This window comes from Apis mellifera, linkage group LG7 (assembly GCF_003254395.2).
Source record: "Apis mellifera strain DH4 linkage group LG7, Amel_HAv3.1, whole genome shotgun sequence".
NCBI lineage: Eukaryota > Metazoa > Arthropoda > Insecta > Hymenoptera > Apidae > Apis > Apis mellifera.
Window position 1 is genome coordinate 13,302,851 of NC_037644.1, and position 19,617 is coordinate 13,322,467.

Here is a 19,617-nt window from a genome sequence, read left to right on the forward strand (position 1 = left end):
GTGACATCGTAGAAGGAATAAATTTAAAATAAAATCATTGTTGCAATAAAATTAACCACAGAACGTGATTAGATAGAAAAATTCTTCGAATGGAAGGATGATAACGTAGAAGGAGAAAAAGGATCAAATCTTTTTATTATTCATATGGAGAGTTCAAAATAAGATTGCTTCTTGACAAAATCAATCGTAGAACATGATTTAATATAAACGTTAAATTTATTACATTCTTTAATATGCGACTTAATTATTAATATTCGATAATCTTTGATCGGTACTTTATTAAATTCGTTAAATTTATTAAATTCGCATTTCTCGAGATAATATACTTAAGATCACGCTCGATCATCGAACGATGGAATTCGAACAATTTGTCCGCCCAAGCTGTTCATTCGAGGGAAAGTTAGTTAGCTAGACGTGAGCCGGCAGCGGAGGGGAATTAGTTAGCGGTAAACACACCTCATCAATCTTCCTCGAACGTCGTCGTTCTCTTCATCATCGCGACACGGTGTACCAACGATCTGAAATACCCGCGACACGTGTCTCCATTAAAGTGGCGCCCGTTAAGAACACCACGAATATACGTCATTTTCTGGGTGGATCGTTGGAAAGCTCGTTCTCCGCAGCCAATTTATGGGACTGTCTGGAAAGCGTAACAACGTTCGTCAAAAATTTTACACCGCAAATTGGATCGTTTGAAAGATGTTAAATAGAAGGGAATTTGAATTAAATTATATCGTGGATAGATGTATAACCTACGGTGATAAGTTTAACCTTAAAAATTGCCTTCTTTCATGTATAAAATTTTCAATGTCCCAATCCTTTTAAAAATTCTAAGAATATTATATCCCTTAACACCTCTCTTTCCTTCAACTTTATTCATTCGTAATAAACAAAGAATCAATGGATAATATAATAAATTAATTACAATAATCGATACTTTAAATTTCCCTTTCCTTTCTCGATTAAATAAAAGCAATAATCATCGGTTCTAGTATTTCACACACGAAATATACAATGAGGCGACAAAATAAACAAAATTAATCACAATCCTCGGAAGGATGGAAGATCTCCGAAAAGTTGATTCTCCGCGAATTATCGGGCGCAAAATCTTTGGTGGCTCGTTCGGTTTGGGAAGGAAGACGATTCGAAATGTTGTTTAAGAGGAGCCGGAGGGCCGGTGTCGGGAAAGGTGTCCGCCATTCTCGACACCTGGCAACAGCCAATGGCAGGATAAAGCGGACAGGAGAGAGAGAGCTTTTCGTCCTCGAACGCCACACCCTTCATTGTGACCACATATCGACCGAGTCTCTCGCAGCTTGGGGCTGCGTACCCCGTATTAATTGTAAGTACTCTTGCCGCGTACTTGTGCGCGCATGTGTGAGCGTGCAACGCGCGCGCAACTCACACTCCCCTGTACACGGTAACCTCCATGGAACCGATGCGCCAATTTTTCGCACTACTTTACCCACCGGTCCAGATCCTCCTCTTGTTATCGATTAACTTAACGTCGGTAAACGATGACTTGTGGAACGCATCGTTCTTTACAATCTTATCTTATGACGAAATTCCCTCCATCGTCGGGCTTATTACTTTCATTTGTCGCTTTAAAAAGAAATGAAATAATTGAATTACTTTCTATTATATTTGATTATATATATATATATATATATATATATATATATACGTGTATTAGGGGAAATTTGAAATATTTAGAATTAAATTGGATAAGAAGGATGAAGGATTAAGCGGTAAATACGAAATTCGTGTACAGCCAGGAGGTACGGGTATGCGGTCAGGTTGAGGGCAATAACCATCCACTTTAGGCTCGGCAAGGTTTCTGTATGGCACGAGAATGCGGAGCTACCCCGGCTAACCCTCGAATAATATTTTGATATCCCCCGGCCCAGGACTTTTCTCCTCCGTCCGATCCGCCACATATCAACGGCAGGAAATTATTTTTCACACTCTCTCCGTGTATCCTTTCCCTCCGCTCCCTTTTCCACGATCATGTCTCCGACTCAGCCTTCCCTGAACAGATGAAAAGGAAATTCAGTTTCCGCGTAAACGAAATTCGTTGTACGTTAAGTAATTACGGAATTGAATCTTGTTTTCAGTTGGAAATTTTTCATCTTTAATTTTATTTACTTCGACATTTTAACATTTATTTTGATTCAATATAAAATGTAATAATTAAGAAAAGAACTTACTCTCTTCACAGTTAGTTTATTTATATAAAAAAAAAAATTTCGACTTTAAATCGAACAAAGGCACGAATTGGAAGCATACTAACCGATTACACGAAAACAGAAGATCATATCGAGGCGCAGGGGACTCCTCGGGCGTAACACAGTTGCGCAGGTATGTATACATATATACACATATATACAGTCGGTGCAGTGGAGCAGTCCGGCCTAAATGTTATTCCATGCGACAGAGATTGCTTCTTCAGGTAACACGGTCCAGCCGACCTAGACGTTGGACGACCTGCACGAGAGAGAGGAGTTCGTCAAATATGTATGCGGATAAACACGGGCAACGTTGACAGAAATAATATCCGCGGGTGAAGGCGATTGCACCTGTCGGCCCCGCCGTAGAAAAAGAATTTTCTTTCGTATCGACCACTCTCGATCCTTCTTCCCCTTTTTCTTTCTTTCTTTCTTTCTTTCTTTTTTTTTTTTTGCAACCTTGACATGTCAACTTTCCACACTTTTCGAATTCTCACCTTCAAAGATATCCAGTGCGATTGTCGTGTGCCAAACTTCGATTAAGTTTCAGAATTTTAATTTGACAAGAAATTTTCAAAATCGATTTCGTCGAATAAATTTTCGAATTTTTTGATTGCTGTAAAATTGAAATGAGATTCTAACCGATGTATGAGAATAATTATAATAAACAGTTTTTTGATTTATATGTATATTTTCAATTCTATTTATTTGTGTGTTTTTCAGATCGATTCGAGATATTCCTTTCTTAATTTTTTAATTCATAATCGAAGGTAAAATTTACGTTTCCTCTTAATATAATTTCTCTCCAATAAATTGATCTTAAATTGGAAAATTCTGGGGAAATGGAGAAGAAAGGGGAGGAACAATTTGACACAGATGTCTCGATATACACGAGTCTGCCATTGTGCAATAACCGAGGTGAAATGACCGAGTAAATCGCAGGCTGACGTTCCAGCATAATAGGGATCCAGGATCTCGATCCTTTTCGATCTTCGGATAAGATCGCGCTAAGATTTTTCACCGTAAACGGTCCAATATTCGACGGTCCAATCTTTTCTTACGCATTGTCACGCTTTTAAAGGGATACGGGACCCGTCCAATCTCCAACCTTGGTGGTCCTCCTCCTCCTCCGATTCTTCCGATTCTATCTAAGTAGAACGAAATCGAATTCCATCCAGTCCACGAAATCCGCGTGTGTAATAATTAATTCCATCTTCGAATATCCCTTACAGAAAACCTTACATTTTCGTTCTCGAAATTCCAAAAAAAAAAAGAAAGTAAACGATAAGATTTATTTAATTCGAAATTATTAAAGATTCGTTGAAAAATTGAGAAACCTCGATGAAAATATCCGAGGATAAAAATAAAGAGAAAGAGGGGAGGGAAGAAGAGAGACAATTGGTGGAGGAGGGGAATTGTTCCGTATCGACGGCGTAATAATAATAATAATAATAATAATAATAACAACGGCGGGTTGGTTGCTCGTCGGTTGGTGAACGGCGGAGGCGTCGGTAACGATTTTAATAAATTTGGCGCTGGCTAAGCTGCAACAACAGCGGCGGGTATGAATTAAGAGGGCAACACCGAAACACACCGCTTGGATAAACATCTCGAATTAGGCACCCGGGGATTCTTTTCCGTCCATCCGCGTGCAACCCGGGAGCTTTACGACTTCGGTATGTTACGGGCTGACGTCGCTCGATATGTATATGAAGCGGTTAGAACCGCGGTGAAATTGCGGTAATGGACGGGATATTTTACAGCCGAGAGTCTCCCTCTCTCTCTCCCCCTTCCCCGCTACGTGTTTCACGGATTAGTATCCAGCCTTCCTTCATCCTTGCAACGTGACTGCCTTCATCGATTCTGTCAAAATAGCATATTTCTATCTCGTCTATCTCTCTCTCTTTCTTTGGAAGATATTAATGGAGGAGTTATTAGCTTCGATTTGAGAAAAGTGTTTGATCGATTGTGTTAAAGTAGGCTGTTTCTTCTTTTTTCTTTGTTACGAGAGAATATTTTAGAAGATATTAATGGAGGAGTTATTAGCTTCAATGTAAATTTGAGTTTAGAAAAGTATTTTTTTAAAAAATTGTAAAAAATATTGTAAATTGTAAAAGTTAAAATTGTAAAAGTATTTTTTAAAATATTTTAATAAATTGGCAACGGGACTGCTTTGATCAAAATAAGCTATTTCTTCCTTTTTTTCTCTTATTTTATATTTTATAGAAGATATTAATGGAGGAGTTATTAGCTTCAATTTGAGTTTGAATTTGAAAAGTGTATTTTAATAAATTGGCTTTGATCGATTGTGACAAGATAGGCTATTTCTTCTTTTTCTTTATTACGAGAGAATATTTTAAAAGATATTAATGGAAGTTATTAGTTTCAATGTAAATTTGAGTTTAGAAAAGTATTTTAATAAATTGGCAACGGGATTGCTTTAACTAAAATAGGTTATTTCTATCTCTTCCTTTTTTTCTCTTATTTTATATCTTATAGAAGATATTAATGGAGGAGTTATTAGCTTCAATTTGAGTTTTAATTTGAAAAGTGTATTTTGATTAATTGGCAACGCTTTGATCGATTGTGTCAAGATATACTATTTCTTCTTTTTCTTTATACTTTTACGAGAGAATATTTTAGAAGATATTAATGGAGGAGTTTTTAGCTTCAATGTAAATTTGAGTTTAGAAAAGTATTTTTTTAAAAGTATTTTAATAAATTGGCAACGGGACTGCTTTGATCAAAATAGATTATTTCTATCTCTTCTTTTTTTCTCTTATTTTATATTTTATACAAGATATTATTTTTTTATTACGAGAGAATATTTTAAAAGATATTAATGGAAGTTATTAGCTTCAATGTAAATTTGAGTTTAGAAAAGTATTTTAATAAATTGGCAACGGGATTGCTTTAACTAAAATAGGTTATTTCTATCTCTTCCTTTTTTTCTCTTATTTTATATCTTATATACAAGATATTAATGGAGGAGTTATTAGCTTCAATTTGAGTTTGAATTTGAAAAGTGTATTTTGATTAATTGACAACGCTTTGATCGATTGTAAGGCTATTTCTTCTTTTTATTATACCATACTATAACCAGCTTTAACGTGAATTATAAAGAGATAGACGAGTTTGAAAATGATAATTAGAAAAACATTTTAACGGAGTAAATATAAATATATCGCGAAATGATGATAAACTTTTCACGGTAATTTTACGGTTATAGATATAGGTAAATTTTATTATCATATATATATAAAGAATCGTTGAAGCGCTACAGTTCGTTAAAAACTTTTTTACTCGCGTTTTACTTAACGAGAGATGCTCGAAACGACAGAGCAGGAGTACGAGGAAAACGAGGTTTAATGGTTTACGACTGGCGGTTCGGACAGTGACGTGACATCCGAATGGAAGCTGCATCTTGTCAGTGCGAAAAGAAGTTTCTCGCAGCGTTTCGTTCGTTCGCGAACGAACCGTTCTTCTCTTTCGCGCGCGTTTAAAAAATTTACCCTTCGCCCAGACAATAAGGAACTGTTCTATCTATTCGAAATAAATTTCACAAACTTAAAATACCGTGTCTATAAGAGGCAAAAATAATAAAAGAAAAATTCACAAACTTCGCACAAAATTGATCGATAAATTCCAATCTCGAGAAATCGAAAAGAAGAAAGAGAGAAAGTCGAAAAAAATTTCGAAAAAGTAACGGCTAAAAGATCGTTATCGAAAAGCCAAAGAAAAAGAAAAAAGAAAGAAACAGAGAGAAAAAATGGAAAAGCCAGGAAACTAACGGTGGAGAAGGAGGGGAAAGGAGAGATAAAACGCGAATGTATTTACGGGAAAGAGGAAAATACGTAAACGAGTTGGGGTAGGCAGAGCGACGCCCCTCCCCCCCCCTTCGGTTCCAGGCAGCGTAAATAGAGCCCTGTGAAATTGTCCGCTGTTCGAGGAATCGAGAGTGCATCCGATGTGCAAATCGGTTTAACGAGAGGTCCCCCTCCCCTCCCCCCTTTCTCCTTCCCTCCCGTCGGCCCGGTATTCCGCCCCCATAAAATAACAACAGGCATCGTTTCCATGCGTCGAGCATTTTCAGCTCGACGCCATTATCTCCGCCGGCCGCGCTCGGGCTGGCACACGAGCGGCGGCGCGAGGAACGATTATACGCGAACGAAACTCGCGACACAGAATTCGTTTTATAGGATCGTCCGGTTTTCACGGACTCCTCCAGTGGATGATATTACTCTCGGATACTCGATTCTTTCCCAGGATATTTTCCATCGATATCCGATTCAATTTTACGATATATATATATATAAATATATATACGTAATGTATACGATATATATATGTATAAAATTCGAAATTATTTGTATCGGAACGAGAGGTATATTTTCGTTTCGGTCGACGATAATTCGAAAGATTATATATGTATAAAACTGGAAATTATTTGTATCGGAACGAGAGGTATATTTTCGTTTCGGTCAACGATAATTTCGAAAGATTATATATATATATATGTATAAAATTGGAAATTATTTGTATCGGAAGGAGAGATATATTTTCGATTCGGTCGATGATAATTTCGAATTCGAAAAATTAAATATATATATATAAGACTCGAAATTATTTGTATCGGAATGAAAGGTATATTTTCGTTTCGGTCGACGATAATTTTGAATATATATAATATATATATATATATATATATATATATATATATATATATAAGACTCGAAATTATTTGTATCGGAACGAGAGATATATTTTCGTTTCGGTCGATGATAATTCGAAAGATTATATATATATAAAATTGGAAATTATTTGTATTGGAACGAGAGCTATATTTTCGTTTCGGTCGACGATAATTTTGAATTCGAAAGATTATATATATATAAAACTGGAAATTATTTATATCGGAATGAAAGGTATATTTTCGTTTCGGTCGATGATAATTTCGAATTCGAAAAATTATATATATATAAAACTGGAAATTATTTATATCGGAACGAGAGCTATATTTTCGTTTCGGTCGACGATAATTTCGAAAGATTTTATATATATATATATATATAAAACTCAAAATTATTTGTATCGGAATGAGAGGTATATTTTCGTTTCGGTCGACGATAATTTCGAATTCGAAAGATTAAATATATATATATATAAGACTCGAAATTATTTGTATCGGAATGAAAGATATATTTTCGTTTCGGTCGACGATAATTTCGAATTCGAAAGATTATATATATATATATATAAGATTCGAAATTATTTGTATCAGAACGAGAGATATATTTTCGATAATTTCGAATTCGAAAGATTATATATATATGTATATAAAACTGGAAATTATTTGTATCGGAACAAGAGCTACATTTTCGATAATTTCGAATTCGAAAGATTATATATATATATATATATGTATAAAACTGGAAATTATTTGTATCGGAACGAGAAGTATATTTTATAATTTCGAATTCGAAAGATTATATATATATATATATATATATATATATATATATATATATATATATACATATATATATACATATATATGTATAAAACTGGAAATTATTTGTATCGGAACGAGAGATATATTTTATAATTTCGAATTCGAAAGATTATATATATATATATGTATAAAACTGGAAATTATTTGTATCGGAACGAGAGGTATATTTTCGTTTCGGTGGACGATAATTTCGAATTCGAAAGTTTCTCTTTCGAAGTTTGATGGGAAATAACATTGGAAGGGAGGTCATAAAAGGGAGGGAAAAAATATATTCGCGATAATAGAAACGTGTCTTGCTAATTTTTTTAATAACAAAAACTTTGCGATTCCGCGTAACGTTATTAATGACTCTCCACATTTTCTGTTTAGGGGAATATTTCGGAATATCTTTCAAACATTTTTTTCCATTTTCGATCGTCCCTTTTCCTTCGATAAAAAAAGCATATTTTTACTCTTTCGACACAATTTTTCATAAACGAATCTCTCTTTTACTTATTCTATCTCCCTTAGAGGCAACGATACTTTTTCACTGGAAAAAAGAAGAAACGAAGAAACGAATAAAAAGTAAAAAGTATTATTTTCGGTGAGATGATCGCGAGACGGATAAATGAAGGGGGCGGAGGGTGTTTTCGTGTGGCGCTGTTAAGGAAAGTCTTATCAGAGGCGGGGGAAGGGCAGGAAAAGCTAAAGGGAGGAACGTGCGCTTATGCCGGCGGTGTTTGTTCAGCCGCAACTTCTCTAAATCTTTTGTGCATCGTGGAGGGTTGTCTCGTGTACACTCGGTTACATATGTGCCCCGTTTACCTATGTGTGAACCATCTTCTTCAGGTACTTGGCACACATGGAAACAATGTTTTTCGCGTGTACACAGAGAGAAGGAAAATTTGATAAATTCGAAATTTTTCCAATCGAATTGGATACAACAATAATTTTCGTATTGCCAATAAATTTAATCCACGAATTAGACAAAGGATACTTGTTACTTGCCTAATTGCTTGAAAACCCATATAAAATTATTCTCTTGTTACTCATTTCCTCGAGCAAATAAACCATTCGTGAATCCGTTAACCAACGAAGACACGATTTCGAAGAGCAATTTCATCATTTGTCAATATTTTGAATCCACTTCGATTTGTTTATTTAGAAACCCGCTATTTTTAATCCATCGTAAAGTATATACCACATCTATGATATATACTCTCAATCCATCCATTCACACACACGCAAAGATGGAGAACAGATACGAGGCAAGATCATCTCTCAATTATTCTTCCAAAAAAGGGGGATGATTATCGAGAGATCCGATTGATTTTTCGTGCAAAGATCGGACGAGCCGCGACGGAGGAGACGGCGTCCGGGGAAGTCGTCGGCTCGTCACCTCGTCACGAGCGTTTAGCTTCCGTTTCGTTTGGTCGGAACACAGATCGGCTGTCTAAAAGACACGAAGCAACAGCCAAGACAAACCTTAAATGCTTGCTAACCAAACAGTCGGAATTAGCCGCGTTACCCGCCCACGAGGAGAGAGACTGCGGCTTCTCTCGCCGTTTACTCCTCTCTATATGGCCATTATCTCGCACGCCTCCCTTCGCTATCGTCCGCCCGCTCAAACGAACGTGGCAAAGGTGCGCGCATCCCCCATTGCTTTCCTTCCATCTTCCTCCAACATCCTGCCTCCCTTCCCTTTTAATCTCGCTCACTAAAATAGAATCTGGCAAACAAGAATTCGTGAAATAGGGATTTTTCGAGATGATAAACGGAATATTCTTATCGATGAGTGGTATTCGTGAGAGATCGAATCTTCACCTTCCTCCGAATTTTGAGTAATTATGATACAATGTAAAAATTGTGATTATAATATAAAGAAAACGAGCTTGGATATAAATCGGATATAAAATAGAATCTGAAACAAGAATTCGAGAAATAGGGATTTTTCGAGATGATAAATGGAATATTCTTATCGATTCTTATCGAGTGGTATTCGTGAGAGAATAAGAGATCGAGTTTTCACCTTCTTCCGAATTTTGAATAATAATGTAAAAATTGTAATTAGAATAAAAAGAAAACAAGCTTGGACGGATATAAATCGGATATAAAATAGAATCTGACAAGAAACAAGAATTCGAGAAATAGGGATTTTTCGAGATGATAAACGGAATGGAATATTCTTATCAATGAGTGGTATTCGCGAGAGATCGAATTTTCACCTTCTTCCGAATTTTGAATAATAATGTAAAAATTGTAATTACAATATAAAGAAAACTATATAAATCGGATATAAAATAGAATCTGGCAAACAAGAATTCGAGAAATAGGGATTTTTCGAAATGATAACGGAATGGAATATTCTTATCAATGAGTGGTATTCGCGAGAGATCGAATTTTCACCTTCTTCCGAATTTTGAATAATGTAAAAATTGTAATTACGATATAAAGAAAACAAGCTTGGATATAAATCGGATATAAAATAGAATCTGGTAAACAAAAATTCGAGAAATAGGGATTTTTCGAGATGATAAATGGAATATTCTTATCGATGAATGGTATTCGAGAATAAGAGATCGAGTTTTCACCTTCTTTAGAATTTTGAATAATAATAATAAATTAAATAAAAATTGTAATTATAATATAAAGAAAACGAGCTTGGATATAAATCGAATATAAAATAGAATCTGGCAAACAAGAATTCGAGAAATAGGAATTTTTCTCGAGATAAACGGAATATTCTTATCGATGAGTGATCGAATTTTGAATAATAATATAAAAATTGTAATTACAATATAAAGAAAACGAGTTTGGACGGATATAAATCCGAATAAATAAATTTTTTAAAAATTTTCTGCGAAATTATGACAATATCAGGGAAGCAAAAAGAAAAAAAGAATTTAAATTGGCGAAAAATACGAGCGTAAAATGATGGCTGGTTTTTGGATGGGGAAAGAGGAGGAGGAGGAGGAGGAAGAGGAAACGACACGCGGGCCGGGACAGTCTGGCAGTGGATTTATTTCCTTAAGGCAGACAATGAGGAAGGAAATGCGGCCGATACGTTTTCAAGAAAAATAAACGGTATCGCGGTCGCGGGCACGGAAGAAGGGGGACAAAGTTGGACTTGGCCGCGTTTGTTTTCATCCCGGACGAATCGATCGCATTATAATGTTGCTAAGCCCTAATCAAAATAACAAGGGTACGGTACGTTGATTCCGCCTCGATGCTACTCGTACTTTGTCGAACGATGTAAACACGAATCGATGCGAAATATCGACAATTCGATCCCCTTTCTTCTTTCTTTCTTCCGTCAAAAATTACACCGTTATCGATCGAATTCGATCGAAGATATTTTCTAGAACTGTCACAAATTTCTATAAAATATAACAGTTTAAAATTTACAATAATTATATCTACTTAAAAATTTCCTCAAAATTATCCCTTTCGATGTTCTTTCATTCGTCTAACGAATCGTGAAAAAGAAGATTGCGAGATAACGTTCCAATCTATTCTCTATCGATATCAATTTGCCATGTCGTATTTACGACACGATGGAGAGAAGGACGAAGAGAAGAAGAAGTTTGGCTGGATTTCCGCGTTAAATGGTGGGACGATAGAGCGGAATAAATCTGCGGGCAATAGAGATGACACGGAGCAGGAGGGAAATGACGTGCGTGGAAGCGAAATTGCGCAACCCTATCTACGCGGAGCCGACCGCAGAATATCACTGCACATCCACAGATAATCCCGGTGCCCTATTGATATGCTGATGGTGAGACGTGTCGCGTGAAATTGCCACCCGGTACGCATTGTCCGCTTCAATTCCGCCCGGGCCCTTTTCAACTTCGCACCCTCGCCCCCACCCCCATCGGATTCAATCCTATCGGCGCGAGCCAGCTTCCGCGTTTCCACCGAAAAATCCACCACGTTTCCTGCCTCGATCGTTCGTGCCGAATAATAATGGAACGAGGGACAGAGAGAGAGAGATTGGAAAGGGATTTTTTTCAGAATGCGTTAAAAAATTTTGGAAATGGATCGATGAGTAAAATTTTCGAAAAAAGAATGGAATTTTTCTTTCTTTTAAAAAGAAGCATGAATATGTATATATAGTTTCTATAATGAAGATTTAAGGTACTTGTATTTTGTGTAATTTGAAAATGTCAAGGAAGGATTTATTCATTTTTTATTATGTAATCGATCCTTCCAAAAATGGGTTTGTTAAAATTTTTGTAATATTATAAAAGTAAAAGACTGGTAGATTCTAATTTGTTTATTTCGATATAACTCGAGTTAAATTGAATGATTGGAAGGCATTAAAGAGAATAACTAATAAATATCGAATAAAGTTACTTCAAATTTGAACAACTTTTATTACGATCCAATTATTATTATTATTATATTTTGGACGATGAATAATCAAAGCAACTTCAATTATTTAATTTTGCCCATCAACGACACTCAATTCATACACGAGATTCGTATCTTTACGTATATAAACTCGACAAGACGAATAAAATTCTTCGTTATCCATGTCGGAAACTGACAGGTAGAAACTTCGAATAAAGTTACGTTCGTTCGCAGTTGTCACGATTATTATTACGAACGATACACTGCCCCGCAACTTGAACCAACTTAAATTTTCCCCAAAACTGGCAACACCGGTTTAGCTACGCCATTTAGATAAGTAGTTGGCTCCGAGAAACCGAGGGCTCTCAATGGCATACTTCGCATTGCTCGGCGAGAGTAAAGTGGGAAATTTATTTTTCGATCGAGCTCGATTGTTGATACGATACACTGGTTGAACCACGAGATGTTACGTAGATGAAACGCGAAAAATTGGGTATGCCTGGTATTATCGTTGGGCGGAAAGTGGTAATGCTAACCAGATTAGCTTTTTCTCTTAGAGGATTTGAGAAACAGCAGACGCGGTGCACCGACGTGTTTGTTATCTTTATGCGCGGATCGCGCGCATCGGAAACGCGCGCGCCACCGCGTCATATTCTCTTGCATGGAAAACGCGCGGAAACGGCGCGGCGTAAATCTGGACGAGTTACAAGCTCGTGGAAGATATGATGCAGAATTGCTGGTTGCTGTAAAGACAAACAAAAGGAACCTGCACCACGCTCCCTGAGACGGGGAACCAGGAATCGGGAGGGAGAAGGGAGGGGGAAGCGTTCCAATTATGTATTCGTTCCGAGTTAAGAAAAGGAAGTTGGAGATGCTCGACGCTCGATGCTTTCGTTTAAGAAAATTACCATTCCTCACCGCCAATTTAACTGTTTCGTTCGGCTGCCAATTGAAATTTTGAAACGTCTATCCGATGCTGATGAATGTTATTAAAAATTTTGGAACAATACAAAAATTCAGTTTAGAATAATATCGTTACTCGATATCACGGGGAATCAAGGATTATTCGAAATGAATAAATCAACAGAGATAGGTTTAAGAAACCTCTCTTATTTTCTCGAATGAAAGAACGGTCGAAGCTTTAAAAATATCAAAAATATGAAATACGAAACCAAATGTCGAGCGAACAAATCAGAAAGAGATACGTTAACGCTGTATCCGAAAGGTGGTGCAAAGGGGAAAAATATCAAAGGAATTTACTCGGCGAACGGAGAATGGCCGATCGATTAGGATTCCTATCGGGTTAATTAACCGGTCTATTAGACCGATGGTTTCCTCGTTCCGTCGATCAAAGTGTCTGTCGGTCGAGTTGGACACGCGTCACTTCAGAGGTGGATCCTCGTCGACAACGATTTTCACTTATGCTTTTTCTTCCATGCTTTTTTGCGCTCCACTCGTGGCTTGGCCGCGAGTATTGGTTTACACGAGTTCCTGAGTTCGGTGGTCCCGAGAATTAAATTTCATCGTTGTATAAACAACCGAGGAGCAGACGAGAGGCATACGGAATCCGTAGAGACTTCCTTCGGGTTAATCCGATCGGATGATACCGTGCCTCGATGCGTACTCGTTTCTTTCACGCGATAAAAATAGGTTTTGGAACACGGCGTTTCCTCGTTCGGGCTCCTCGATTGCTCCTCCATTTCAACGGAAACGAAAGCTTTAATGGCGTCCTTCGTTGTTCCAAGCGAGATCAATTCCTTTAATGGAACGAGATAATTAAGTCTTGAAGGATCAAACGTGTGGTTGATCTTGTTGATCGGACGTTTCTTTCGTGGAAAAAGAGATTTTTTTTTTTTAATTATACGAGAATATGAGATCTTGTGGATTATTCGTTCGGGAAGTAAGTTTACGAGAATGCGCTATTTATTAATTATTCTGTTTGTTTTTAACGCTTTGTTAACGGATAAATGTGTTTCTTTTTCGAAAGAGAAAAATTTTGCGATGAAACATTTCTTTCGAATCTTTCTTTTGAACGTTCTTTCAAACTTTTTATCGCCAGAACGTTCGAATTTCGAAGTTAGCAAAGCAAATACATTTTTTTTTTTTGCATTTTACATCTGTTTTTAAAATTCAAAATCAAACATGCCTGACTGAAAAAGAAATGATCGAATTTGAACGCGGTGTCCATATTAACCAATCATCAAAGCGATACAAATTCTACATGTTCGCCAACCTAACCTAATGCATACGAATGCAAAGAAATAACTTCGAATTGTCTCTATGCACTTTCAAAGTTTATTCATGTGTACGATTCGGTTAATTATATTTATATTCGCGATAATATTCATCTTCGTACAACATTGTCTAAAATGTGTCGTTAAATTCCAGACGCATTGAATTTAATGATGAAACAGGTGATCGTGATCTCACATCGTGTCACAATAATCGTTATCAGATTCGTCTGTTTCTCTTATCGATTCGACAAATATTACAAATAATCTTATGTATCGATTGTTACGTGTTACATTAAAAATGATTAATAATCTTTAAACACGATACATCATTGCAAATCCTGCCTATCCAGTAACTTAATTTCTATCTCTAAGTTAACCTATAATCGAACAAAGTAACATTTTAACCTTCAAATAGAGATTTATATTTCCAGCATTGAAAATTCACATTTAATTTCTCTAAAGAGCACATTAGTTGTAAGACGAGTATAAAATCCAACATTCTAACACTAATCTTCAAATTTCCAGCATTGAAAACATCCAAACTTCTCAATATTTTAGTTAAGCACATTATTTTTAAAACTAGTATAAAATCAAAGTAAGATTCCAGCACTAACATTTAAAATGTAATTTTTCTATCTTAAGCACATTGTTTGTAAAATAATATATAAAATCCAACTAATATTCAAACACTAACCTTCAAATTTCCACCATTGAAAACATGATCCAAACTTCTCAATATTTTAGTTAAGCACATTATTTTTAAAACTAGTATAAAATCAAAGTAACATTCCAGCACTAACCTTCAAAATGTAATTTTTCTATCTTAAGCACATTATTTGTAAAATAATGTATAAAATCCAACTAATATTCAAACACTAACCTTCTAATTTCCAGCATTGAAAACATGATCCAAACTTCTCAATTTTCTAGTTAAGCACATTACTTTTAAAACTAGTATAAAATCAAAGTAACATTCCAACACTAACCTAAAAAATGTAATTTTTCTATCTTAAGCACATTATTTGTAAAATAATGTATAAAATCCAACTAATATTCAAACACTAACCTTCAAATTTCCAGCATTGAAAACATGATCCAAACTTCTCAATTTCCTAGTTAAGCACATTACTTTTAAAACTACTGTAAAATCAAAGTATTTATACTGTAAAATCAAGTAACATTCCAGCACTAACCTAAAAAACGTAATTTTTCTATCTTAAGCACATTATTTGTAAAATAATGTATAAAATCCAACTAACATTCAAACATTAACCTTCAAATTTCCAGTATTGAAAACATGATCCAAACTTCTCAATTTCTTAGTTAAGCACACTTTTAAGACTAGTATAAAATCAAAGTAACATTCTAGCATTAACCTTCAAAAAAAACATAATTTTTGTATCTTAAGCACATTATTTGTAAAATAATATATAAAATCCAACTAACATTCAAACACTAACCTTCAAATTTCCAATATTGAAAACATGATCCAAACTTCTCAATTTCCTAGTTAAACACATTACTTTTAAAACTACTGTAAAATCAAAGTAATATTTTAAGCACTAACCTTTAAAACGTGATCCAAACTTAATTTTTCCAAGTAAAATATATTATTTGTAAAATAAATACAAAATCCAAGCAATATTCCAACAGCGCTAACCTTCAAACCAAGATTTCAATTGGGAAGGATGGAAAACGTCCGAGTCTTGAAGGAACATGTCGTGAAACATTTACAGAAGGCAGCAGCGTGCAATGTATACTTTTTTTTCCCTCGCGAGCAGCGTGCGTCATAAAGAAAATGTAGTACTTTCCTTGGCGAGGACGTGACGCAACGCGGCGGCGAGGCCACGAAATTCCGAGTTTATTGTTTCTGCCGGGCAAAAAAGAGCCCCGGCCATATTCACCGTCGGCCGATCGTATGGGATAGGTCATGGCGGTGGTTTATTTGGAAAGACCTCGAAATTTCTTAAACACCTCGTCGAGAGAGGTGCTTGTCGACGACTCAACGCGAAAACGAGGATAGAAATTATTATCGTTTTTATCGTCTTATCTCCGATCCTTCGTCCCAAACTTTTTTTTACATTTCGTAACTCGGTCGAATTACAATATAACTCTATCTCGTGTTTGAGAATTTTCTTTTTTTTTTTTTTTATGAATTCTTCTTTCTAGATTCAATATTTTCGATAGATTCGAAAAAACTCGCCGTTATTCCCTTCCCACTATTTACACTATGCACGTTCAAATAACGTTAACGATAAAATGTCCGGTATTTGGAAAATTCGATATTGAAAATATTATTGTACAAAAAAAAAAAATATTATAATATCGTATTTATATGAAATATTTTTCGTTATAGGTATTTCTTCGATGAACACGTTCAATTTCTTCGAACAAGTATCGACACGTGTGTGGGAAATCAAATCGAATATAACTTTTACTTTTTGTAAATTTCTCTGTTTTATTAACCGGATAGCCGTGATTCAATGGTTGAATATTTATCATCTTAAAAAGAGATGTGTAATTTACTTCTATAAGATTATTATCGTAAGAAGTCCATAACTTCTAAAGATTGTTTGAAAAAATAATATCTATAATTTTGGAAGAAATGGAAGAATCTAAATAATCTAAAATTTCTTTCTTCTTCTTTCAAAATATTGTCACACAATAATCTTATATATACGTATTGTTACTTGACAATTACAATTATTTGACTCGTAATTGTAAGTTGGTCACTTCCAGCGAACATCACATCTTTTTCTTTAACAGCGATAAAGAAAAAAACCGCCACCGTCTTATCAAATGGATTAACCGTTGGAGAAATTGGCTGCGGCGAGTGACGGCGAATTTAGATAGAACGCAAGCAAAAGACAATTAAACTTTGGCCGAAAGTTCGAAAGCGCTCCCCGTGTAGCCTCGAGGATGGCGACGGGGGGGAGAAGGGACCGAATCGAAACACCTAGAGCGAACGTCGTTTCATTTAAATGAAAATTAGACGTCGGGTCCGTGTCATCGATTTTTCCTTTGTGAAATTCGCGCGTATGTCCGGGAAAACGAAAAAGACGAAGAAAAAGGAAAAAAAAGAAAATCAAGAACGATAAAGTCATTTTAAAAATAACGTAATGATCTGAAACTGAATTACTTAAATTAAATAATTTTATATCCCGCATTATTTCTTCTTCGTTCTTCACTATCGATTCTTCGAGATTATTTAAATAAAAGATTATTCGAATAAAACGATACTGGCTAAATATTTTTATAATGTTTAAAACAAGAATGCACGTATGCGAGTATACCTACACATAGACTCGTAGAATCTTACAAAAATATATAATGAGTGGTGTTTATACGAAAAATATTTACGCATCATGTATGAAATAGATGTACTAACAAAATTTCAATAAAAATTATGATTTAAAATATATATATATATAGAGAGAGAGAGAGAAAGAGAGAGAAAGAGAACGCAAAATTCGAAAATTATTGGTTTTTACCAACAGAGTTACTTTTTGGTTAAAAAATAAAAATTCGAATATCTTTTCGCGAACGACAATGAATTTAAAATTAGTGATATTACTTTCTTTTACGATCGTTGCAAACATTCGTGTTGCTCGTCATCAGCTAAATTATAGGAACCAATGCCAGACAATTTTTATCGAGGATCTGATAAATCATTGTATGAAATGTTATTTTAAGATAACATTCCTGTTCGTTGTCTCGAAGACTTCCGCAATTTGCGAATTTTGCAATTACGTATTTAACCTGCAGACTGTCTGCAAAAGATTCTTAAGATCATTATATAAGTATATAAGTATAAAATTCTTTACACGTATTACACGTAATTCTATTATGTTTTTTATTTTTATAAAATTTTAATCATGATTTTAAATTCTATCTATATGGAATAATTTATTAAATCGTTATAAAAGTATTTAATTGTGAAAGTAATTACGAAACAAAAAGCGGTTGTAGGTTAGGAAACACTGAAGTAAAAAATTCTTGGTTACCGTTCGATCTATCGATTAGTTTGAAAAATTGTCGCGGATGGCGCATGTGACGTGTCGTGAAACGCATTCGCGGAACTAGGAAACGAAAAAGTGGAACATCACGCCGATCGAAGATATTTTGAGAACCTGGATAGAAGTTTGGGAGAGGGGGAAGAAGAGGAGAAGGAGGATTCGTGAGGAGCAGTAGAAACGCTAAGATGGAAGCCGAGGTGTCCTCTCGAGTGTTTTCGCAAGACTGGAGTCGAACCCTTGGAAAAACAGACGCCAAATTGAATCCCTCGTCTATAAGAACGTGATGTCTCTCCCTTATCTATATAACTCTACTACTCAAGAGTCTTTTCCTCCGGGGTTTCTGCAGTTTCTTCGTCAACGGATTACACACCTATCTGTATTTCTCGAGTAAGAAGTGTCGTCGCGTCTTTGAGGACGAACCTCAATGAAATACACACAACTTCCATTCCTTACGTAGTCAAGAGCATTGCAACGATAGGATCAATAAAATTTTCAATTTCAAGATTTGAGTAAATGCACGTACTTTTAATTATTTTAAAAATCCTTTCTTATTTCGAAAAAAAAAAGAATTCGTTCGTGATAAATCTTGATCGGATCAAATCGGATACGAAGATATCGATTCTGATATAAGTGTGAATATTCCAAAGTCGATTGGAAAAAATATGACGCATTCGAACAATTTAATATCTAAAAGATACCGAGAGGCAAGTTACGGAGGACAATTAGGATAATGATTAATATATTTGAAACGATCGTTACCACTAGTTGCGAATCTCCGATGGCTAGTACAAAATTTTTCACTCTGTTCTCCGTAAACGTACACTGTCAAATTCCATGAGGTTAGAAACGCGAATCGATCAGGATCAAAGCACCACGTGGTCGTCGGTATTTTTCACTTCTAAATTTTCCGTAATTCTGCGACATCCTTCCTGCGACTGGGAACAGGAACAGCGCTCAAAATTCTTAAAAGTTTTCAAAGGAGAAAAGAACTCGGCAATCCACGATAAGTTTCCAATCTACCGTCAAATTCGTTCGTTAATTTGACAGTACCGGGGAAAAGTATCCGACGGCCGTGAAGTCGCGCGCGGAAAAATTTCGCGTGTGTTCTCACACCACACAGGGCGATGCTCATTGTCTCGCTTTTGTTGCGTCGGCCCTGCGCGAGCTACGAGGGCGTGACTAGGTTAGGACCGTCGCTCGATCCTTAGCAACGTAGCCGCAGAGGCGTCCACGCTTTTCCCTTTAATACCGAGCTTCCGATTGGCCGGCGCCCGTAGGTGGAGTCACATGATCGCGACCCA

At 35.7% G+C, this 19,617-nt stretch overlaps 1 long non-coding RNA gene across 2 annotated transcripts; it reads right to left on the bottom strand.

The window, feature by feature from the left end:
* Nucleotides 1–209: 209 nt before the first annotated feature.
* On the bottom strand, nt 210–19,460 carry LOC102656862. Of its 2 annotated transcripts, XR_003305017.1 has the most exons (4): nt 19,076–19,460; nt 2,291–2,484; nt 1,470–2,028; nt 210–640 (listed from the first exon to the last, which is right to left on the bottom strand). It is a non-coding gene; the product is annotated as an uncharacterized LOC102656862 (long non-coding RNA). The 2 variants fall into 2 exon arrangements; XR_411526.3 differs by lacking the exon at nt 210–640 and having other exon boundaries at nt 857–2,028; nt 19,076–19,453.
* Between the last annotated feature and the right edge of the window lie 157 nt (nt 19,461–19,617).